Raw genomic sequence first — 25,568 nt, 5'->3', positions numbered from 1 at the left:
GGATTCCAGTAATTCGGTCATGGAATGGATGGGCGACGACGAGAGAGCGAGAGGAACGATGAAGTGGGCCGGGTGAAGGGATAGGATAGGGACGGGAGGGCGTTTCACGGCACCCTGCATGGGGTAGCTTGCAACCTCACGCGACACTAGAGCCATCTATATCCCGGGAGATTTATGAGTTCCTGGTGCAGCGGCTGCTCGTAGCAACTACACGCTACACAATATCGGTATAGGGCGATGGTAGTGCTGCCCCCTGTCGCGGGACGAGCGCACTGTTGCTCCGCGGGGGTTTCGCGCACTCGCGTTCGTTCAACGCCGTCCTGGCAAAAAACTCGGACTCGATCTCAATTCAAGCCCCTCTCCGAGTCCGTCCACCGGCCCGTCAGCCACAGCTTCGACGATGTATGCATCCATAGGTGTACCTGTTCCGCCCTTGAGAAATCGCATATTTTGTACCGCTATGGTTTCTATACATGGCGCGCGAATTAATATATCTTTTTGGGGGCTGTATACCTGACAAATACAAGATGGATGGAAATTCACTATTTCTTGTTACACTAATATCTTATTTACCACAGTAATTGAACGAATTTGTACGTGGAACAATAAAATTTACTATTAAGAAAACTATTAAGTAATAATAATGAATAATAACTATTAGTAATAACAATAATAATAATAGTAATAAAAGAATATCATCTACATCATGTCTATTATCTAGATTATAAAGTACCAGCAATTTTGGTAAAAAAAAAAGTTTCAAACAGTATAATATAAATTCTGTTTCTAATCATTCTAATGTAACTACATATTTTTAAATATTTTTGATAACATTAACTTTGAACAAACTTGAAAATATATGCATTAAAAAGTAATATATTTACAACATTAATTGTCACTTCATATGTAGATGCTTATATTTATTCGTTTTATTATCAAGGGATGAAAATTGCATCAAAGAATAATACAGGCAGTTCCTACATATAATTAAAAGTTAACAGCACAAAGAGGCGAGGTATCAGCCCTGATTTCCATTCACGATCGGCCAAGCGTAGAGAATGGCAAGTCGAGATTTTCGAACAGCCCCCCAGACACAGCCGTCCGTTCGCACTCGGCGTGATATTCTGCAGGGGTAACCAATGAGTATGGCCCGGAGTGGGGGTTCACCCCTGGTGCTATGCGAGTACGGGACGATGACGACGACGATATGAGTACTGGTATCCTACCTATCTACCTATGCTTCTACACTCCATCCCACTTCACCCCATCCCCTTGATGCGGCCGGTTTACGAGCAACCTGTGGTAACGAGAGCGATAGATAATAACTGCTCCGTGCTCAATTCCACTCCCCTCCCCGCACCCCTTCTCGCCCCTTTTGTCTTTCTCTCTTCCAGACACGCATCTGCACAAAAACACGCGCGTGCGCATGTTCGTATACATGTATAAAGCCAGCTGCAATTCTTTTAATCTTTTGCGGCTCATTTCTCGAATGCTTCCTGCAATCTGATTAAATAGATCGCACCGATATTGCGTGGAAGAAAAGAACTGGTTAAGATTTATTCAAACAGAAAAAAAATAAGATTAAATTCACTTCTATGTACGTTCTATGCCGATGTGTGAATTTATCGTGTGCGCGATTTTCACAAAATTATAATTTCGACGTTATTTTTACTTCTCGATAGAGAAAGTGCCTCGGCGAATTACGCTGAACGCCCGACGTTGTTTTGCAGAGCCATATCGAGAATCGTGTTTCTGGTTTTTGCGAGTTTTAAGTATGAGAATTTATGGCGGCTTAAAAACTCTAGTTTCTCCTTCGGAAATCCTGATAAATGCGCGCAGGAAGGACGCTTAGGTATGTACGCCAGACTCAGTTTCAGAGCGTCGCGTACTCCTGGGAAGGCGAAGTAATTCTAGGCCGAACAGCAAACGGCAGCTCAAACGAGATACAAGCGCGTGTAAACAATTTCCAAGTAACAAGGGTTGCGCGAGTTTGAAGAGCATTCTAGAGAACTGTTCGTTGTCCAAAGTCACAGTGATATATTATATTAATATTGATTCTTATAATGATAAGGAATAAAATTCAGAAAAAAGATTTATTGTATTGTCACGAAGATAACTTTTGTAATACACATTTAAAAATTCTGTACTCATTAAAACTTTTATTTTATTTACGTTCTAATAATCAAGTAGAATATCCCTGAATGTATAGAATTATTACAATTTATTTGTTATCTTAACTGTTTCTTATCTAGCACAATATTGATCGTGTGAACGCAAGAAAATGAAACGAAATTAGTGACGTAAAGTTCTGTTATCCCTCATTCCCCACGAGATCTAGACTAACCCTTTCGCTCTTAACGTGAACTATTGATATCCCGAGATACCAATACTACCAAAACTCTGGCTCAACGTGCATGTGACCGGCCAAGGCACCATGTGCATTCATTCTATTACAAAAGAAGCTGCTGAACCAGCATTCGCGGTCCGACCCATCGCATCCCTAGCACGTTGTATATATAAACGTCCCAAGTCAAACTCTCAAACAGTTGGTTTTACACGACAGTCTCGTTCTCTAAAAAAAAAACTTTCATGGCTCTAAAAAGTTTTAATATTTTGCATCGTTTCAATCCGATCATTATGACAATGAAACAATCAATAACGATTTATACATAATTTAATGATATATTCTTAATATCTTATTAATAATTAATTTAATTATGATTTCTTATTGAGATAGTTTCTTTTGCACTTTGTTATCGCAAAATTATGTTTGCTGCTCATTGTTAAAAATTTAATGCGTTCTAAATATAGTAACATGTGTACAACATGTGAAATAAGTTAACACTCCGTCGTTTCTGTTTATGCTTCAGGTGAGTGGCAGGCTGCACCCGCTGTCTCTGCAATGCCAAATAGATGGTCGATGTGCGTATCTGTCGATCGTCAATTTATCGGTTGCGGCGAATCGGATGCTGCACCCGGTGAGTGACGAACCTTCCCCACCATGGCTACCTCCCGTAGCTCACTTTGACCGATATGCTCCCAGACCAATCAGTATCCAAGTACACACAGTATCATCCATATAAGCCTAGCTCTGTTGTAGTCGTTCCCCTTTCTGGTCTCTCTACCTGTAGTTTCTGCTTTGGTGCAGTAGCATGTAGATAGGGGGTTGAATTATCGAGGGTGGCCAATCAGCCAACGTCCGCGGATTCGGGGTGTCGTTTGCGAAAAATCGACCGAAAACAGAGTCACATTCTCCGATATGCATTGCGATAAGTTGTACGCAACTTGGGAACTGAAATACGTAACGAAAGGGCTGCAACTATTCATAGGGTTAAAATATAGGACGTAAAAAAAAACCATTTAACTCTCTCGATGGGCGAGATTGAGTCGATGTTAACGATTAGTTCGTGACAAGCTTAGCAGAGACACGACTCTTTTTCATAACTCATAATGTACAAAACTGCTATTAGCACGATTTTCTCCTCATTTTCCTTTGTTTAATATATTTTCTCTCGAAAATGCGCACTCGATACAGCCTCGCATGAAAGAGAGAGAGAAAGAAAGAATGAGAGAGGAAACGATAGAGAGAAAAAGTAATTTTATCTGTTGATGTTATGTTTTTGTTATTTTTTTTATTATCTGCGAAGCAATGAGAGAGTGCGTTTATATTGTTACCACTTTCGCTTTGCTAATGGTAATTTTCGCTCATCTGTTATAGAAAGACTGTTTTATTTCATTTCGTTATTAATTAGAATTATTATTTGAAAAACGTATACCGGCAAAGTGAGACTAATGATGGAAACGTACTTTTTTCGATTGGTACAAAATATATATATACATATATATATATCGATATTCGATAATTTTGTTAATATTGTATAGAAACGTTTATAATGTGCGTCTGCTTAAGTACCTGCTAAAGCGGTCAAGAGTGCGCGGTCTCGAGATGGATATCTCTTTTGAAATAAATTTGGAAAGAATCTTCTACCGAGAGGGAGAAGGAGAGAACGTTTCTTTTTTTTTTTTTCAATCAACATCGGTCTGAGAAAAGCAAAACGAAAGGATAGATTACAAATGCGAATATTGTAATGTATGTATTCTATCTAGTACCTAGACGCCTGCTCTCTAAAGAGATCTGTGGCGCTATCCTATACAGTAACTCTATTCTAGTTAATGAATGTATACGAATAGCCGCTAAGAGGATGCGAGAATAATACGTAAATGCAGTATTTCTAAGAGGTATGTAATGTTAATAGTTATTTATTTTGTGGATCTCTCGGAACAAATATTTCATTGCTCTGCTGTGCTATACGTTATCAATTAGGCACATAGTCCTGTTAGGGGTAGGCGTTACCTATGCGTAGTGGTAGTTATTTGTGTAAATGTTCCGCGTGGCAAATTCTTCTTTTTTTTTGTAATATATTAGAATACTAACTGTCTACAAATCTGAATCCTGATTATATGTAATCCGACAGCGACCAGGGCCGAACTAGCTGCCTATGACTAAGATTATATTCCGGCGTGTTTCGGGACGGTTGCCGTTTTGAACGATATTGTAATATTACATTGATTATACGATTGCTAAAAAAATAAATGCGATGTAAACTTAATTACACGTCTTACGCTTCATTGTCTGCGGCCCTGGCCGTAGCAATTCATCCTGTACCAAATCCGTTTTCCTTGATTCCGTCATTTGTCACTCTTCGCGATACGAATCAAATTTTAGGAATTATGCGATTATTAAATTACGTACGCGCGAGCACGGTCGATCTTTATAACAACAATATAGTTGTTTTCTAATCGATTTAAAGACGTATGATCCGTTAATCCCGTTATTTATCATCAATGAAAATCTTACTTCAACACGAGTGACATTTTCGTCCGCGTTTCATTAACAATTCCTTAACGATATCACGATGTAGAGAGTGGAGAACGTGCGGCGTTTGCTTTACGGCACTTAAAACACTCGTTAGGCGACGTCATCGCGGTACAGGATGGAACCGCCTTAACGGGCGCCGCGTTGATCCGGAGTTGAGCTTTCCACGGACAGCCATAAGTCTCGCGACGCTCCGAGATATTAATATGTTATTGCGGAAAGACTCCCTCATGAAAGTCGACAAGGACTGCAAAAATATGTCCCGCGCGTCTCGGCGTCTCCAGGGGTGGCACACACGTTCAGAATAACATGGTGGATGCCGCTATCGTTCGCTATTCCTATATACGTGCGCCAACACGCACGAGCATACACAGTCGCATATCCACATGTACAGACGGAAGCTCTCGTTACTACCGTACACGTAGCGGGGAGTGGTTGGGGGCAGAATTCAGCAGACGCCATTTGTATTAATGAAGCTCCCGACAATGGTGCACGCCCGATGAATTATGTACCTACGTTCGAACCGAACGAAGGTACATAACCGATCTAGGCGTAAGTTTGCTATTGGCCTCACGCAACACTTCCTATTCTCTGATCCTTTTAGTTATAACTTCGTGATCCTCGGTTCCTTAATCTAAAGATGAAACTGATCCTGCCATTCTTCGAAAATCACGTTTAGAGATCCTATTACACACGTGCTTTCATACCGTGCAAATGTCATTATCTGAAAACCCGAGAAATAAAATCACATTTCTTGAAAATCAATGCTATTTAATAAAAAAAAATATATATATCGAAATTTATCCAAGAAAAATGGAAATAATCTGGAAATTATGTTACAACTTGTTTTATACGCATTTTTCTGGGTTATTAGTTTTAAAACTGTATTGCATATTGTTAATTAACAATTTATGTACATATTACGTATTGACTTTTTCATGTTTTTATTTAGTTGTATGCACCATTTTTAATACTATTGTGTAAAATAAATTGTGTTCTTAAATATTGACCGTTAACATTGATTAACATATTAATTAAAAGCGCATTCTTTAGCCGGCAAAAACATAATTTTTATCAAAACGGAGGCATTAGCTGCGTAGCTGCAATCTATTACGTGAAAAGACGTAGCGAGGCATCCATCTCGCCATGGCACGGATAAAACGACCGCTTTACTTTGGATTACAGGGGGAACAATTTACAGCAGGCACAAGAGCACCTGTTCGTTCTTGAGGAGATGGAAAGGTAGGGACGCGCACAACGCGAGGGGTAGTCTTTTAAGGGTGTGGGAATAGCGTGCTTTGCAGACGTTGCGGTAATTGAATCCCAGTAAGTCCCTCTATATAGGTGTATCCACTTAAATGTATAACACTATTCTCCTCCTTCTGCGCCATCTTTCTTTTGCTTCTTTAATCTTTCCACTTCTCTCCTATCTCGTGCAATGATTTTTCGTCGGTGGTAGATAGATATTATACGAAATTTTGCTCAAAAGATTCAGCGAAGCGGCTTTCAAATGACGCGACTTAGATATATTTTTTGTCCTCAGTTTAAAAATTTATATTCTTTCTCTTAAGTCTTTTTTCATAATTTTTATTTCTCTGAACTTTATAATACATTTATTTTTGTTATCGAATACATATATTTTTTTATAATATATTAAAAGATGAGCTTGCGCGTGCCACGTGTGAAAAATTCTTATCTTTTTATTCCATAAGAAATCAGCAATAGGTTTCACTGTGAAAACTCATTCTGCCGTACTCCTCGAGGAGTCTACTATTCCAGCAACGAAATCCTGATGTACGAGCTTCACGTTTCAGCAGCTCCTTGGCTCGGGCCGACTGATATGAATGTGTTAGGTGTAGATGAGCCTAGCGTGCTCCGCCCTCATATAATTACTTCACGCTTCTCTCTCCGTAACCTGGTGCCCTCAGATACTTCCTCCCTTCTCTCCTCTTCCTCCTTCTTCCCCTCCGTTTCCTCCTCTTCTTCCTTCTCCTCCCCCCCCTCTCTCTCTCTCTCTCGTCAGTGATGTTCTAGCGGTGTTTCTATATCGTCGTGCTTTTGCAGGGTGGTTTGCCCGTAGTTGCATGCACCGCTCGCAAATACCATCGTATCCTGTGCGCTTGGTATAACAAGGGGGTTGGAGGAGGATTCAGTCGGGTTTGAGGGGGTGTTGTGCAAAGGGGAGGTTATTAGGCAACGCAGCACCTCATCCCTCATCCACGTAACCGCGCCGCAGCGTGTATTATGTAACAACACGGAAACGAACTGTGAGGTGGTTGGTTGGCCGAAAGAGAGATGGAGAACGGTTGAGTAGGATAGAGAAAGAGAAATGCAAAAGCCTCGCTGATGTTGCTCTTGCTGCAATATTACACGTATTCGTAACGATGCGCTCGTAACTCTCGGTTAGTATCTGTTATTTCCACGAGTGTTGAATCATTTTCGATTTGAGCACAAATTATACTTTCATGCGTTTCAGGAATGTTCGTTAAGATTCGACTACGCTAGCCAAGATAATTCATTATAGTGAGATTTGGTATCGAGTTTTCTTATCAGATTCCTGACGAATATATTCTATACATATATTAAATAAAATATATTTAGATGTATCTCAATTTATTGTATAATTGCAATATATGCGTGTCAGTCGGATCAAAATTTCATTATATTTTATTACATTTACACTTATATATGCTATATTACACATGCATAAGGCAATCTGATACTTCTTCGGATAAATTCAGAGAACAAATCCCACTAATATATGAATCTAGAACTTTAATAATAGCTGCTAAGTTTGGAACACATACATCTCACGGCATTATCAGAAATCTTAATTTACAATTGAGTTCTGGCGGTTTAACGGACATTTTGCGGCCAATATAATGTCTAATAATTCTAATAATTCGCCGGTTTAGAGATGAATGGTGGGAGGGAAGGGTGGTGGCGCATAGGGTGAGAACGTTCCCTGGAGCCGTGCCCGGGAAGGTAGGGAAGTGAAACCGAGATGAAACGAACGGCGAAGCGAGGGAAGGGGAAGACAGAGAGAAGGAGGTATGGAAGTAAGGGAGAGGAGAAGAAGGAACAGGTCGACCAAGGGTATGGGCCGAGGAAATGGAGGGAAGGCCAATTAGAGGGCGGGAAGATTTATCTGCGGGCGACGGGTGTGCGGATAGTAAGGGGTAGGTTGGTCTCTTCTGCCTAGTGCACTTGTATTATTTCTTGGTTGGACAACCCCGTTCAAGATAACGGCAACGTCCACCTGCTATTGGCTGTTCCTAATCCTTTATGAATTACTTGTTAATTTAATTTCCCGTTGTCATCTGCATAACATGGAATAGCGCACCATTTTTATATACGTGTTCTTGTATGATTGTGCCCGATTTATATGATTATATGGAAATAATAAATTATAATTATAATTTATTTTATTAATCTCTGCTTTCAATTATTTCTTAACGGCAGACGGAATTTATAAATAAACATTTATCTTTAGACATCATAAAATTCTGTCACAAAAACATTCAGTATACAAACTACGTACAAAATAAAATTTTCTGGTGATGTTGCATGTACGAATCTTCAATTATTTTAATAAGGAGCTTTGACGTCTTAAGTATCTAGATGATAGGATCAAAGCATTTCCTCGGTGATGTCAGTTTCTTTCAGTATTTACATGAGAAACACTGCCCAGTGCTGAATATATGAGGGACAATTTTATCTTGGTGGGTAATACTTAGAAGTGACGCGTCTCGATGTTTTTATAGATTCACGCACAAAATTAGAAGCGCGGACTCTGTGGAAAAGAATTAAATTAAGAGAGATGAAAACTTTTTATCTCAAATATTCTTAAATCTACATACTATAAATGTTATAATAAATTATACATTACATATTGTAAGAGATACATATTAAACAGTTTATATACCATAAAACATAGTACTATAAATATACCCAAAAGTAACTACTGATTAAATAATGATGATATTGACGATTGACGATAAAAAATTAAATTTTGAACTTCTACATATTTTAATAACAAAATTATTTCATTTTAAATGCATTATATATATATATTAACGAAACTTTTATTCCAAATTATATATAATTATGTTAAATTATTTTGTATGTATATATGTATATGAGGTAACATGGCTTGTAACCTCGAGATTGCTTACAATAGAAGACCTTCGAATTAAAAGATTTTAGTTGTACCTATAATCTTTCTCATAAGACTTTTCACCACAAAAGCCTTGAAATTTGCAGAGAAATGCACATTTTACTTGTCGAAATTATAACTGTGACTTAACGGAACTGGTCGACCAAAAATGTTTGCGGAAGTGTGACAATGTCAACGATCGGGTCGTCACGCGTTAAAAATTTTTCCTTGGTAAAAAAAACGGGAAACTGTATCGACCGTTAAAATTAGAGGGGAATAGACCGTGCTGTCAAGGTTGTTCCATTTTTAACATGGCTTTGAAATCAGCGGCGGATCTCGTAAATCTAGGACTACGTGGGAGATAACTTTGTGTCGGCTTGTTTTACGCGCCACAAATATTTTTTTCTTTCTTCACAAGAGAGAGAGAGAGAGAGAGAGAGAGAGAGAGAGAGAGAGAGAAGGAAACAAGTCTGCTCTGTGCGAACAATTAAACTTCAACAAGAAGGTTGATTAACTGTACTTGTAAGCTTGTTTAGTTTGCACATATTTGAAATACTTTCAGAGATTTGGCATAATAAATCGTAATAATTTATTTTATTGTTAAATATAAGATATGCAATATATTTTCATATATTGAAAACATATTTATTTTATTTCTCGGACGTCATTTTTATATCAATATGTGCTAATAATTTTGACTTATACTATTAATAGAATTTGTCTTTTGTTATCGGAAAAAAATATATAACATTTTCGGAAAATTCATCGTATCATTAAGCTCTTATAAAATGGCATATTAATATAAAATAGCAAATAAAGCAGCATTGTACTAGCTTAAAATCGACGTAAAAGTGCAAGAATAAAAGTAGATAGCATTCATTCACCCTCCGGATAGGAAACAAAGAAATAACTGCAATTGTGAGACAAAAGGCACGATAATTGTATTCGCTCCCCGGGGAGCGAGAAAGGGTGTGCGTAAGAGGGATGAGAGACATGGCGGGAGTTCATATTAAAGCGCGAAGAAACGTCACGTTAATTTGTAATCGCTTTTGCGGTTGGCTGATAGCCGCGTCTCTATTGAGTGGTCTGGAGTCACGGCAAAGGGCTGGTCTTCTACCAGAATACTTTATAGGGGAGAGACCATGATGGTTATGCAGATCAACGTAGGGTAGTGCGGTGGCTGACAGCGGTATAATAACTTGCCCCCAACATGGCATCGTTTTGAAATAACGTTGAAATAAACCATAACCCTTTCCTCCCTTCTCAACGTGTCCTGTATATAAAATTATTCGTGCAACTGCCGCGCCGACTGTGACGAAAAGCACGACTATTCTCCGAATTACAAAATCACGCGTAACAATATTTAGCGGGGTTACAGTTTCGCACGAAGTGTGTACACGGTATAACGAATTTCATTTATCCGAGTATCCGTGAATAAATCACCGTTAGTAGTTGTAGAGATCGCAATTTTTTCAATTCTTATCGTAGAAGCCTAACAGTAAGAAGTTTCAATCTGCGAATAGATGGCAGTTTGCCAAAAGAGAAAGGAGAAATGTTCGTTTGGTGAGTTTGGAGTTAGATTTCCGTGTCTGCTGAAGGAAAGTGGGGTGGGAGAGATAGAAAGTCAACTGGCAACAGCGTGCACGTGATGTATCGCAGCATCGAGCATTCGAGCATTGGCCAGAGAAGAAAAAGATCGAGAAGCGAAAGAAGTTAAAGTAGAGGACGGCGAACCGGGCCCGGGTGCGGGCGACGAGCGGGGGATAGTCGAGTCGATCCTAAAGGGGTGGGAAGAGGGAGGCAGCTACTTGGGCCACCGACTAGGAAGGAGTAAAATAAGGGGTTGCTCGGCGCCGCCGCCCCATGCTTGGCTTGCAAACCGACTTCCGTCCTCCGCGCGCGAGTATTCAGACGCCGGCGGCGTTTTTACCAGAACGAAGCCCGGGCGAAAAAAGAAGCGAAATATATAGAGCGCGCGCCTCCCGCGTTCTAGCGCTCGGGCTTTGGGCTTGGCTAGAGTCAGCCAGCTATCACGGCCTCGTTCTGTATACGCTCGTACGCGACGGGACGGAGTCTATAATATATCTCCCGCCTTATCTGCCGCACGCTGTTTACTGCCCGATAGACTTCGCAGATAGGAGGACCCTGTATCACCGCCCCGCGAGAGAGTCGAGTCACTTACTTTTATATATGTTGTTACTTACGTCAGTGAGGGGGGGGGGGGGGGGGGGCATGGGGGGGGGAATCCGTGAGACAAGTTGGAAAATACTGATGGCCAGGGTGAGATACGGACGACGACCGTCGCCGTCGCGGCTACACGCGAGCTACGGCCTCTTCGTGGAAGTCGCTCGTCCGTCATGAAAAATGATTTAGCCGAATCTTGGTGTATTCCGGCATAGAACCCTTTGAAGATGGCGACGTATTCGCCCGTTGACTGGCAACGCCTCGGCATTCGCGGATTTTTTATTAATCTTTTTTATAATTGAATGCACGGATGATAAAACATTATGCGTCGAAAACGATATTTAATGAGAATTCTTTTGCTTTATTTATATCATACTGTCTACGAAAAAGTCTTATTTTGACTATGATTATAATTACTTTTATGTAATCCGTGTACTTAATGCTATTGATGACTCTCGTGGAAGAATAAATGAAATAAGTAAGCAATTAAAAGCATTGCACGTTTTATCTTCTTTCGTAGTTTTCCTTAGTTTAAACAATTTTTTCTATCTACATGAATGAATGTCACCCACTTTAAATTCATTATTTATAAGACCCGCCAGATCGTATTTCTCGAATTTATTGAAAATTTAATGCCGGATTGAATTTTGGTTAGCAGCACTTAATCATTGTTTTAGCCACCAAAGTTTCGCCGTTAATCTCCAGCCTTTCGGACTGATACGATTCAGCGTTTTCTCGTCGCACGCGGTGTAATGAGAGACGTACGAGATTGTATACTGTGTCTGAAACTATCGCAAATAGAGAGAACGAAGCTTCGAACATCGTGTATACTCGCGGAGAAGGTATCAAAGATACACAGCGAGAGGACAAGCGTTTGTCCTCGCACCGGAACTTTCTTCGTTCCGGCTGCTGATTGACGAGCCAAGTTTTCTCGTCCCTTGAATTTGGGTCGGGATACACCTCTTCTTTCTTTCTCTTTCGTTGTGCCGTCTCTTGCTCGGTTTCCATTCTACCTCCCACTCCACTCTCTCCACCACGCTGTGGCATACGAAGCGAGTTCTGACACGGGGCCCTTGGTAATTTCGTGGCAAGTTTTTCCTGCTCGACGTATCGTTCGGTACCTCATGAAAGTTTGATGACGAAAGCAGAAGTTAAGAAACTACGTCGTACTGTTTGGAGGTGTACCAGTGCCACGTTTCCGCGCAACGAAGTGACTCGACTTCGTAAGAAGTCCTTTGCGTCGGCGAATAACTTATTTGTGCAGTAAGAAACGGCAATTTTTTTGTCACGACATAAATCGTCGGTAAAACATTTTGCGCATAAAATAAGAATGTAGTTAAGAATGATTACTAGCGATGATATTTTACATAAAATATATAGAATTAAAAAGTTCCATGATAAATCTCTCAAAGTCGGTGCGCATTTTGCGACGTGAATTAAATCGAAATTCAAAAGCCATCTTCGCCAGAGACAACCGCCATATTTGGCACAGGGAGAAAGACAGGCGCTAGGGTGAGAAGGGAGAATCGTTCCGCTTCTCCCCGTTCTCACCGGAAGGGCCACTCGAAGCAGCTGTTATCCCGCCGTCGATCGCACTTTGTTAAACCAACGGGGGGGAATAAGCCGAAGCAAGTTTTTCCTATCTCAAAACACATTCCCACCTTCTTTAACTGTCGATATTTTGAGAATAACGCCAGTATTATTCGAGCATGCGGTCGAGTCTTAGTGCATCGTGATTTCATTTCTTGCACCATGCGTGCGTTTAGTTTTTTAACTTTTGCAACTGTCAGCTCTTTAGGAGTTGAATTTTGTGTGCCCGTATCTTTCCTCGTTCTTATAGGGTGGTATTCTATCAAGTAATAGTACGTTTCTGTTGAACATCCAATGTAGAATAGTAGTGATTTGGATTCAATGCGATGAGTAAATAGAGAAACAAAGTTGCAGTGTACAAATGATATACAGGGAATCCTTTTTGAGCTAACGCGCTGCCCTCCGTATTTACAGAATGGCGCCAAGGAATTCTGGACTCTCATCATGTATGAATCATCACCCGTTGGCAGTACCATCAGAGAGAGAGAGAGAGAGCTTCGGGAGTTGAATAAAATGCAATTCAATTAATCAATACTTGTAGATTGTAAAGTTAATATATTTATATACTGTTGAGAATTATAGTAAAAGTAAGTATATTTTTCTTCTCAAACATGCATTAGTCATACGAAAAGAAAATAATTAAAATAGAATGTGTCTGGCATTATTTATAAGTCAATAAATGATGACAAATTAATAAAATATTAAAGATTAATGATTTGTTATTTGTAACAATATCACATTTAATTTTTACGAACGAAATTGTCACTTCTGTGAAGCGCTGAGTCTTCTACAGTTTTTTTTCGCATCTTTGTTAATAACGTCTTGACTTGATAAAGAATGGATTGCGAATAACTGAAATATAATAATAAATGTGAAGTATCATGAGGGCCGCAGAAAGTGCCCGGGTAGCTTGCGATCCCTCATCGTACAAAGCCTTCGATAAGGCCGCTATTGGAATCTCGATAGAGCAGGTGGAACGAGGGAGCCGGCAGGGGAGGTGGAGTTGAGCTGGAGATCGGATTTGAACCGTCTCGAGGGAGAAGGGCGGATAGGGACCCTTAGGATATGAGAGGAGTGGAGAAGAAGGAAGATTTTGACGGTATTTGTGCGCGTTTCGGCTCATGTGTGCGCTTGTACGCGCGTTTCTGCGTGGGTGTCTTGGTTCTCCGGGGATAAAATGTAGATGGATGAGCCATAGATTTATACCAATCCCCGTAATATCGTATCTACGCGGAGCAGAAGAGAGAGGATAGCACGAGGACGAAGGGTGAAGAGTAGTTAGAGGGGTCTGTCAACGCTACGCCATGATGCATTGCGATCAGCTGCTGATAGCACACCAAAGATTTATTAAAGAGCTATTTACGGTCTGTTTCTGCCGCGAATGGTCAACAGGAAGGAAAAGAACTGCGCATATATGTAGCTCATTTTGTCGTAATTTCCCATCTAAATCTATCATTGCGAGATGCAAAACTCTTATAAGAGGTTTTTCTTTAACCTCACGATGTTTAGATGGAAATTAATAAGCCATTCATTAAATTAGCGCGATAGATATATTTATGTTATTATATCGCGAATCGTAAAATATACCATTGCGAAACGTAATACTCGGAGCATCGTAAACGATCCAGTATCCTTTCGCTTCACGTATTGCGGAAAGAGTTAGGGAGTCATTGAAAAAGAGAGGTTTTGTCAGAATACAGGATATACCGGCGAGGATTCGGTCGGAATTGTGATGAGGTGGTGGAGGGGTGAAGGACGGAGGAGGGAGGAAGTTAGGGTAGGGATGGAAGCAGATATATATCCACGGCAATGCGTTACGGGTTCAGCTAAATCCGCCATGATGAATGTGTTGGCGGGAATAAATCCGCAATGCACACCCCCACCACCTTCATCCTCCGCTGTACCACCTCCTCCCCCTGCTGCCGCCACCTCTCACGACCCCCTCATACCCCCTTACGCCATCTTTCCCGCCCCTTAACGACTCGTTCTCATACACTCTCGAAATGCATCTCTCTCGCGCGTGATTTTAACTTTAACTCTTCTTTGTCTACTTTCCTTTCTTTTCTTTGCTATTCTGAATGCATCTTCACATTGCTGCAACAATAACTGAGCTCATGTTATTGTTACCTCTTGCAGCGATTTTATGACAAAATTGCGCGAGAAGAATTTTTTTTTGTACAAAAACTTATCAACTTTTTATGTAAATTTGAGTTTAATCATTAATGTAACATACGATAGCGAGATAAAATTAATTGCAACATAAGCAGGATAATTTATATATTTTTGAAGTTTTTTACGTTACCTTGTATAATAAAATTTTCATCATTTTTTGTGACCTAATTTATATAACTTATTAAAGCTATTTGCTCAATTTGAAAATAAGATATATCATGTATGTAATTGCTAGAATCATATGACACATCTTCATTTTCCGATAAAAACACTTTTTAAGTATATATAATTATTATATTATATAATGTAAGATTGCTCTGATAATGATTTATAACGCGATTAGTAGTCAATAATTGTTCCGTAAATTTTTATTTTTATCTTGCATCAGATTTTTTGTGAAAGATCTTGAGTCGGGATACTACAATCAGAATGTGCTGCTATATATCGTACATTGTAGCGCCCATGATGAAGCTGTATAGCATGGTTGGATGTAGCGCATGCGTGACAACGCACGTGACCACGCACACATGGACGGAATGTGCCTGATCACGCTCTTCGCGCGCGAAAAAGAGAAAGAGAGAAAGAGAGAACACCGTCGTTTTATTTATATATGTCTGTACGGGGCAGGTAGACATTTATTAGGATTTATCGATCGTATTATTTCACGCCCCAGCATGCCTTTTTGTGTACCCGCTTTTAGTATAAGAAGCAATAAGTGCGACATGATAGAAGAAATGTAAATCAGAGCAGCAATGTGTTGAGCAAGCATAAGACACGGTAGCTGAATATCGAAGATACCGATGGTACAAAATATAAATCTCAAATAATAATTGAAATATTGCAGGATTAAAGAAGAGATGCTTTTTAAAAATAGACGATAAGAGATACCACTCTGTAGTTTAATGTACGTCTTCCTTAGGGGCATTTGTATTATCGTATCTTGCTATTGATATATCGCATTCCTAATACAGCGAGAATTTATTTTTACATTGATATTACAGAGTAATATACACAAAAGAATATTGTAATCTACGAAGCGTTTTTTCTATAATAGTAAATTAATAAATAATTGTATACAGTGGAGGATATTCTCCATGAAACGATTAAGTCGTATGCACGCTGCAAGTAGGCTTATTTAAAGCTAGTTCAGAGAAAGCAGCAGGAGATGGTCCAGAAGGGGAAGGGGAAGGAGAAGGTGAAGGCGAAGGAGGGGAAAGCAAGAGACGCAAGCTCAGACACACCGGTCGGGTTATTTATTGTAACGAGGACTTATGGCGACAGATTTAGGAATTAGGGTATCGCAGCAGGCCCGGCCCCTAGCAAGGGTTTCCATGGAGAACCCGTGCGATACAAACACGTAGGTGTATTCCACGGCATACAAATACGACGTTCTAGGACATCCTACCCGTGAGCACGTATGGACCCACGTGATAGCGCAATAATCCACGAGGATTATCCTCCGTGTTCAAGCGAGCGGGCGGCGAGTGAGGGACTATTTGGCCACCGAACTGGCCGAATATTCGTAACGCCGGCGGATACTGGCCGGAAAATCTGGCCGGAAACATTCACGGTTCTGCTCTGTCTGCACAAATATCCTTTTCCTAACTCGTATGGAACAGCGACTATTTTCCATCAAAATATATGAATACCTACCAGTCGAGAAAACCAAAAACTCGACGCTATGCCAACGGTCCTTGTTAATCCCATTGGGATTTAACCTTCAGAGAAAGTTTAATACAAAGTTTTAAATCAGATAACTGTGAAATATATAGCCTGCGAGAATCGTAAATCAACACTTGTCTCGTCGGAAAGTTAAACCGATACAATTTTGTAACCTGCACGAGCGTCAAAAGCGGAGACTGTGGCCTGCACTTTTATTATCCTTATTACGGTGCAACAACCATAAAAATAACTCTTGACTTATTGCCGCCTAGTTTCAAGTTCTTCATAAATTACCATTTTTAATACGCGTCTACTGACCAAAGTCGCAAATAATTGATTTGTAGTGGCGCAAGTAACGCACGAGTGAACGATGCGATCCATGCCAAATTAAACTACGACATTGCTTTGGACGTATCATGACTCATCCAGCGAAGAAATTGCGATGTGGTGATGGCGGTGGTGTAGGACGAGGGGAACAAGAGAGAAGAGAAGAAGACGAAAACCGCAAGCGGAACAGAACCGCGAGTCTTAGGCGAGAGCTGCATGCACGATGAGTAGAGAGGATAAATAACTGACTGCAATAAGCCCGCGTGAAATTATGAATCCCTGTCAGCCCTGGTCTCCCGTCTCCTACATCGTGTATCACGGGACCAACCCTCTCGCTTATTATTTTTTCGGGGAAAGATGGCGCGTGGGCGATGGTTTAAACGGAGATGGGGAAGATTATGGTGCGCGTCACGTGCACCAAGTGCCATCAAATAATGAGTTTCGGGGAATTGCGGTAGATTTTAAATTGCGCGAGAAAGTTTAGCGAAAATAAAGATAATCGTCCACATATTATATATAAGCACGTGTTAATGTCATCGTTCTGATCGGAGATAATTGGAAGCGTGCCGTGTTCCCTCAATATTTCAATTCAATTACTAAGCCAGTTATATCTGCATCTTGGATATTTGATACCGACGAAATGTTATATGCGCGGAATCACAAAGAGCGCGGAAACGCGTATCGCGCCGATACGAAGCTTTACACACGTACGAGCGTGCCGGGTCAGGCGACGTGGATGCTAGAGTATAAAGCTGATTTATACAAGTCTCGCAGGATCAACAACCCGGGAACTGTTTAGCCGATGCATCTCATATTTATTTATTGGTGGCTGGAGTGGTCGTAGTCGCGGGATTCTGGCGAGTGCACCCGGGTGAGGGGCAACGCCTACTGACGCCGACGCCGGCAGTCGGTGTACATTTCCTTTTGCTTCTTTTTCAAGGCTCTGCGATTCCAAGCGGCAGCCTGAATCGAGATAGGAACCGCGAAACCGGCGGGAACAGTTGCGAGACGAGACGGCGGAGGGAACAGGGAGAATAGGAGTAAGGGCGGAAGTGACGCCGGCGCCTCGACGGAGCCGAGGCAGGGCGCCGGTGCGCTCCGATGCCTTCTATCGCGCTTTCCTCTTTCTGGCAGCACTATGTCTCCGTTACGTCATTTCTTCGATTCGCTTCTCTCACCCCCGTTTACCCTCCGTAGCGACTATTCCCAAATTCGAAGAGAACGGATGTATTAAATGTGAAAATGATGGGAAATTCGATCATCGTGAAATACGAAATTTTATTCGTATAATACATTTTTTTCTGCAACTTTTCTCTACTGCTGGCGAAATTGAAGATGTAATTTTGAGGCTGATTCGAACGTTGAGAATAATAAATCTATTTTATACATCGCAGTGAGTTTTGAAAAAAAAGTGATGGGAGGGGGGAACGAAAAGATGACAGTCACCTGAGTGTTTTCTTCGCGACGAATAATAAATTGTTACCGGCGCCACGATACATAGCAATCAAGCTGTAGCACGCTAAAGTGTTCGTGATCGTGATTTCCTGGCTCGATACGTATTTACGAACGCGTGCTGGCATCAAGGCGCCTTCTTATTATGTGCGACCAGTCACCGCCTGCGATTTCAATTACCGCGTATCACACCGGTGCAAGGTGTCGAAGAGATAACGTAACGTAACGACTTGCAAAACTGTAAATTACAACTACGGAAAGACATGTTACATTTATCTCACATAGATTATGTTTTATGAGTCTTTGGACGACACAATAATTGAATTGAATCCTGCAGCTATTTCGTTGTGCGACCATTAGGAGATCCCTTTACAATTCGCTCACCAAGTTGGAATGTCATTCCTGCACGTGGCGCTTCTACCTATATGTCGGCGCGTATGTCAGTCACGAACTCTTCACACACAGCACGCAGTTAGAAGTCACCTCGCGCAAAGATGCCCCGCTGTATCGATACGAGAGTCGTTCGTGTACGTACACGAAGTCCGTATCACGCATCTCTCTGCTCCCTCACCTTCCACTTCGTGTCATTTGTACCGTTTGACACATGGAAGATTAACTACAGGCACGTAGTCTCATCTGTCCATCTCACAGCGTGTAATCACGTGTACGCGACTAAGTGCATCGCAAGAGCAATCAGCGCCGGCCGCCGACTCAGCTTTGATTAATTGAATCAGCCCTAAGAGACGTTAGCATACTTGTTAGCACGCACGCATATTTATCTATGCACGACGACGGAAACAAAAGGCACTATCAACAGCGGTATCTCTCTATTCCTCTCCAATCCCCACTTCGATCAAATATCGATATCTCGTTATTTGATTATTACAGCTTAAGAATCGGTAATCGAGTTGATAATATTCAGTAATAAATGGATAGAGATATAATTCACGTAATTTGTTCGAGTCAACGTAACCGGATTATACTTTTATTAATATAATGATACATAATAAATAATGCTTAAAACACAGGCAAATATAACTCATTAAGCTTCAGCATGAGCTGGCGCCAATTAATAATCAGTAATTAAATTCACTATTTTATGGGCGCGGTTTGACGCTTGTATTTTGGAAAATTAAAATATGTAATGAATAACATCAAATCTATGAAATATATGTTATAAATGCAATAATCGATCATTAAGATTCCTATGCCGCACTTTGCCAGAAATAAAGCGTAAACCAGCAAAAACATTTCAAAGAGCGGTAACATTAACGCTGTAACGAACGTTTGTTAGCCCAATCGTTTGTTTGTCCCCCAATCACATTACACGGGTTGGCCCGGTTCGCCGGTAATTAACAGGTAATTATTTATAATGGAACAATGGAATTTAAATTAATAGTTTAGTTTCATTAATAACTACGCGTAATTTCAGCCCCGTGTGTGTCAGTGCTAAATAAAATATATGAACCGGTGAGCCCGACGCCGCATTACGGTCTGGTAATGTGCGTGCTGCATCACAAAACAGCGCCTCCGCCGCCTCCGACCACCTCCAGCCATCTCCACGCGAGCCCGTCGCGGCCCTGCCGGCATCCACCCCCGACGCACACGCCCCGCTAGAATATAACCACTCTACGTCACGTCTGTTATAAACGCGTAAACACGTGCTGGTGCCCCTGGAACCCTTTGTCCACTATCAAGTAAATAATGGCGCATTAAGCTTTTTCATTCGTATTCGGGTATACATGTGTCGGGGATGCAATGCACGCGTGCCGCGGATGCATATGCATGTGCGCGTGTGCGCGTATGCGCGTGCGAAAGATCGTCGTGTTCGCGGGAGCATCGTGTGAATTGCGCGACGCACGCCAGCAGGTAGTTGAAGCCCGCAGCAACCGTAGCGACCGAGAAAGAAATCAGATAAATTGTCGTGGAATAATTAACGAATTATTACGCAATGGGTTCTTGTTTCCTCTTGAATGTCTTAATAAAAAAAATTACAAATCACGGCAGCGAAATATTATACGGTGTCTCCCATTGGGCACATATCCTTAATACAGCTACTGAACATTAGATCAAGAGGATGTCATTTGTTTTAAAATCAAAGTAGTCACATAGCGACACTCTCTGAGCTGTATGATAATGTTTTAATAACTATATGTTATTGATTTGTTATTATAAACTGTGTTTTTATATTGTGATAGTGATTAAGGATATGTATACTGTTTGCCGATATATCGATATAATTTGAATTTAGTTAACTTGCGGCGTGTCTGGTTAAGAATATAGATCGCTTGCGCGTGGCTGAATCTTATATAAGGTACTAATGCATTATCCTGACTATGCCGAAAGAGGCTCGCCTGGGTACGGTGCATGCAAGCTCGCGGACCGGAATGGAGTCGTAGGATAGCAATTTCGACCGAGCAGTAATAAAGCACGTCTGCGCGCCGAAATCCTGATGAATGGGCGCGCTTAGGCTTGAAATGGAGAAGCGACGAGCCCTCGCACTTACTCATTCTGCTGTGCTCTTCTCTCTTGTACCCCCCTCGCTCCTCTTTTTCTCTGTCTCTTTTTCGCTTCTGTTACATATATGTATATTCCACCTATATTTGAACCCATTATTTTTTTCCATTTTCTATAACCAAGCTTCGCGCATTTCACAAACTGCGCTTAGTTTTAATTCACACATTCATTTATTATCGCGTACACATTGCGAAATTCTTATATTTGTACGAAATTGACTATGTTTCTATAAATTAGATTATTGTCTTTTTGTTAGTTCAATTACATGTATTAGCTCAATCACTATTTTAATTATAACACAAGAAATTCACAAAAAAAACTTCTGATTTTGCTATTACATAATCTGCGCCATGTTGCCGGCAGATAAAGCCCTAAAAACAATTGAGATTTATATACATACAGATACGTAGTGAAGTAGAAAGATTGTCAAGGGAGGTGAACGGTATTGGACGCTGTGAAGCTCAATAAATCTGTTCATCCCGAATTGAGAATGTAAAATATATGCTGTTCGTGTCTGTGAGGACGCGCGCGGAAATTTATCAGTACCATGCTTTCGATGGACAGATACTAGTTCTAATTTATTTGTCCGTTTCGCGGTCTTAAGCTCGATAGCATTCACGCTTAATCCTGACTATTTCACTGAGATAGTGTTGACCAGTTATATTGTAGTTTAATTATATATGCATGTCGAACTGTATATTGTTCGATTTCTTCTATATCGAACAACATAACGAACACAGTACACATGTTGGTGCAGTTATCCATTAACGTCGACGCATATGCATACGTACATTTACAAAAGGTGTGAATAGATTTGAAAATTGATAAAGATTTTGCAATACATTCTAACGACTTAACAACAAATATTTAATAAGGTATTCAATCGCGAATTTTAAAGCTATATATAAAGATTTTTAGAATATAAGGAATGTTGTTGGCAATAACGATTAATGAAAGGAATTTGATGTATGACAAAAATTAGAAAATAATTATTTATGTTTGAGATCATTAATTATATTTGAGATTTTCACGTATAAGATCCATTAGGATACACTCTGCAGCAAGTTCACCTGGAGGTTACAGGCGGCAGCTAGTACCTATAGCGGCAACTTCTGGGCCTCTAAATCAGCCTCTGTGTCGTGATTCATGGAGGGCAACCTCTTGCCCCTTTCTCCGCTCACTCCTCTTGAGCACCCCTGCCCCTTTACCCCTTCTGTGTTTCCTCCTTACTCCACCCGCTTTCCTCGCCCTCTTACGACTCCTTCGGCAGTGACCTCTTGGACGACCCTTTTACCACCATGTTTCTACCTTCCACAGCTTCCACCAATCGTCCACGATCTTTAGCTTGTACGTCCGTACAGTTTTTTATCTTTTTTATTTTTCATATTTTTCATTATTTTTAAATTTTAATTGAGTTTTAACATAAAAAATTAAATCACATTTGACAAGTTCACGAAACAAAATGACGAATAGAAATATTAAACATTATATTAGTTATTGATATTAAAGAATTAGTTTGCTGTACACCTTAAAGTTCCAGAGAAACTTCATAGGATTTTTATTAATATTATATTACTCGTAATATCGTTAATAACACTCTGCGACGTTTTAAATTAGACATGACGACACGTTATAGAATTAGTGCTTGATAACGCACACGAGATATTAGAAGTACAGCAGGTTGTGCACCTTCATAAAATATGCCATTCCATGAAATTCCCACGAGATATCTGTAGAAGAAGGCTATTTTCGAGCTCATTGAATAGACAGCCATGATTCTATGACCACAGAGCGTGCCAACTCCATTGTAGCGCTCTTCACCATTTTAGTCCCTTATTCTCTTTCCTACTGAACGCGTACTCATATATCTCAGGCACAGTAGGCTTTAAGGCCTGTACAATCTAATCACAACGATGTCCGCTGCAATTTTTTCACACAGTGTCATAAATTTATTTCCTTTTTTATTTCATATTTTTTCCCCATATTTTTTAAATAGTTTTATTGGCTTTTTTTTAAATATATGATAATTTCTTTGGTGTTTGTTTTATAGCTCAAAAATATACCATTATAAATTAATCGTTTTGATGCAAATATAATTTCTTCTTATGCTGACTTTAAAATTATTAATATTATACGAAGCACTATTAATTTTTTAATAATTAATATTTATCACGATATCTATATATAAGTAAAAAAATCTTACTAAATTATCTTTTTAATGCATCGCATTAGGATAAGAATTTTTTTAAATCTGAAATTACCATATTGTTGTCAGCATAACTTTTCATTATATGTAATGGTACATTACGTGATGAATGTGACATAAATACAGAGTACTTTTTAATTAACGGGTCTATTTCATTTAGGGAGCAAACTCAATTATTATCGATACAGCAGAAACGTAGAACAGATTCAATCCAACGATTCGCGCTTGTACCACGTCGTAGTGTGCACAAACGGATATGTATGCGAATGTATGTTGAGTGCGCGTTCACGCGCCCTTGTACATATATATGGCTGGAAATACGTAAGGAAGCAGGGCATGAGCAATGGCTGGCAGCGCTCCGTAATAATGTTGTCTTCGTCGGCTCGTTTTATTTGCCCACGGCACAAGAATGTAGCCTACAGTCCGCTTCAAAATTCATACCTGTGTTGCGCAACGCGATTGGTTCGCCGGAATATTTCATGCTCGTCCGATTTCTTCAAGAGGACTTCAAGGACGCATACTCAAATAGGTGAATTTTATAATTCATTTTAAGGAAACGTAGAACGCTACAGGTATCTAAAATGTACGAAGTTCGTAAAATTAATATAGGTAACATTAAACATAATTGATTTAGTGATAAATGAATACAAAACATCAAAAAAAAATTCAGCTAACATAATATTGGTTGCCGCCGAAAATAAAATTTATAGTATTTTATTGGTATAACTGCAGCTATATTAAAATCGAAGTCAGCGATTTTTAAAGGAATGATTTAATCGTGCTCATGACGATTGCGAATTATCATTATAGCATATATCTGTGCTCTCAAATCAACATTTTATAACACGAAGTAAACGATAGAAATATATCTGACAATCAAAGCACCCTAACGCCGTAGCTTATACGAAGGATAACAATAGGAATTGGCTCTTGCAAAAACATTAAGCAGTGTATCAGACAGGAGGAAGGGAAATGGTAGGCACGAGGAAAACGAAAAGTGGGATGGGTGGGATGGCTGATATCGTTGCGGTATTCCAGAACGGGCGAGAAGGCAAGGAAACGAGCACCGGCAGGCAGATAAAGTGGAAAAATCGTCACCATTCCTTTCGTCTCCTTTCGAGTCTTTGGAGTAGATGTAGGTAGGTTGGGTGGAGTAGCACCGAAAAAGTATAAATTTCTTTAATGGTGCTAATAATTTCATATCGCATAATTTACTTACTGCGAAACGTAACGCCAGTAGCTACCAGAGGCATTAACGAGGAGCCTAATATTTATGTTGGTACTCCGGTCCTCCGCCACCCAGATAACACCCTTGCTTTCGACCCCCTCTCCCAACCCCCGTGCCATCCTCCCCCCCCCTCCGGGCATCCCTCTACCTCCTTGAACCACCGGCAGAAAGTCTCCCTCGGTCGGTTTGCGACGCGCCTTCGCATCTTCGTAACTAGATAAAAAAAAAGAGGAAGGTGCTCCCTTTTCCTTCTCGAGATAAGTAGAACCTGCCACGGCTTGCTGCTTCTACGATCGACCAAGGACAAAGGAGGAGAGCAACGGACGAAGTACCGGTGATTTAATGCACGTTTCTTTTAAGGGGAAACGTTCAACCCCCTGTCTTGATATCAGGGACGGCATTACGTAAAACTAACTTTGCGTTAATTTGATCGTGGTTGACAATTTGTGAAAAACGGAGAGATGTGACGATATTGGTAATCATCATACATGTACTGCGTCACGCACTAAGTTCTCGGTTATATATCAGTTATCGTTAATATTTCAAACTTGTTTTATTAGCGTTTTACCAATGAGAAAGTGGTGCGTGTTTTTACAAGGCTATCGCCTTCGGTAAACCTATGGCTAACCTGCAACGACAATATTTTTCTCGCTAAATTTCGGTTCTTCTGCAACCTCTGTTGATTTTTTAGATCCGGTAATGTCCTCGGATAAGTGGGAAACTCTTATCTCCCTAAGTGCATTACCAGCACCGCATACATTACTCCTTTACACACTTTCACAGGTATTAAGTACATACAGCCATGAGGAAGTTTATGAGAGGAGGTTCTCAACCAGAATATTTTAAATGTATGCAAGAACACGTTCCGCCCTTCTCCTAAAGTAACCACTGCGAAGTAATCTCCCTTTCATCGTCATGAAGAACTGACTCATATCATCGGCCTCTATAGAAGCGTACGTCTACCGTCTTTCCATTACCGCAAATATTTTAATGTGACGACGCGCGATAACCAACGTCGTGTAAAAAGTAGAGATCGAATGACTTGTTAAATATTAATAGAACGAAGAAGGAAGACAATTGTGATAAGTATAATATACAAAAGCGTTGCACGCTCCATAGAATGAAACTGTGTGGGCAGTCGCCAGTATGGCGATGACAATGTCTCGCGACTATCCAAAGTGTCCGATATGATATCCTG

General features: G+C 40.4%; 1 protein-coding gene across 2 annotated transcripts in view; it reads left to right on the top strand.

Moving 5' to 3' along the window:
- LOC112456336 (homeotic protein antennapedia) overlaps positions 1 to 25,568 on the top strand; it is a 148,774-nt gene that overhangs the window by 9,126 nt on the left and 114,080 nt on the right. The window lies entirely within an intron of this gene.

This window comes from Temnothorax curvispinosus, unplaced genomic scaffold (assembly GCF_003070985.1).
Source record: "Temnothorax curvispinosus isolate PA1 unplaced genomic scaffold, ASM307098v1 QBEX01000632.1, whole genome shotgun sequence".
Lineage (NCBI taxonomy): Eukaryota > Metazoa > Arthropoda > Insecta > Hymenoptera > Formicidae > Temnothorax > Temnothorax curvispinosus.
The sequence above is the reverse complement of the archived record's forward strand: the minus strand, read 5'-3'. Positions and strand labels throughout refer to the sequence as shown.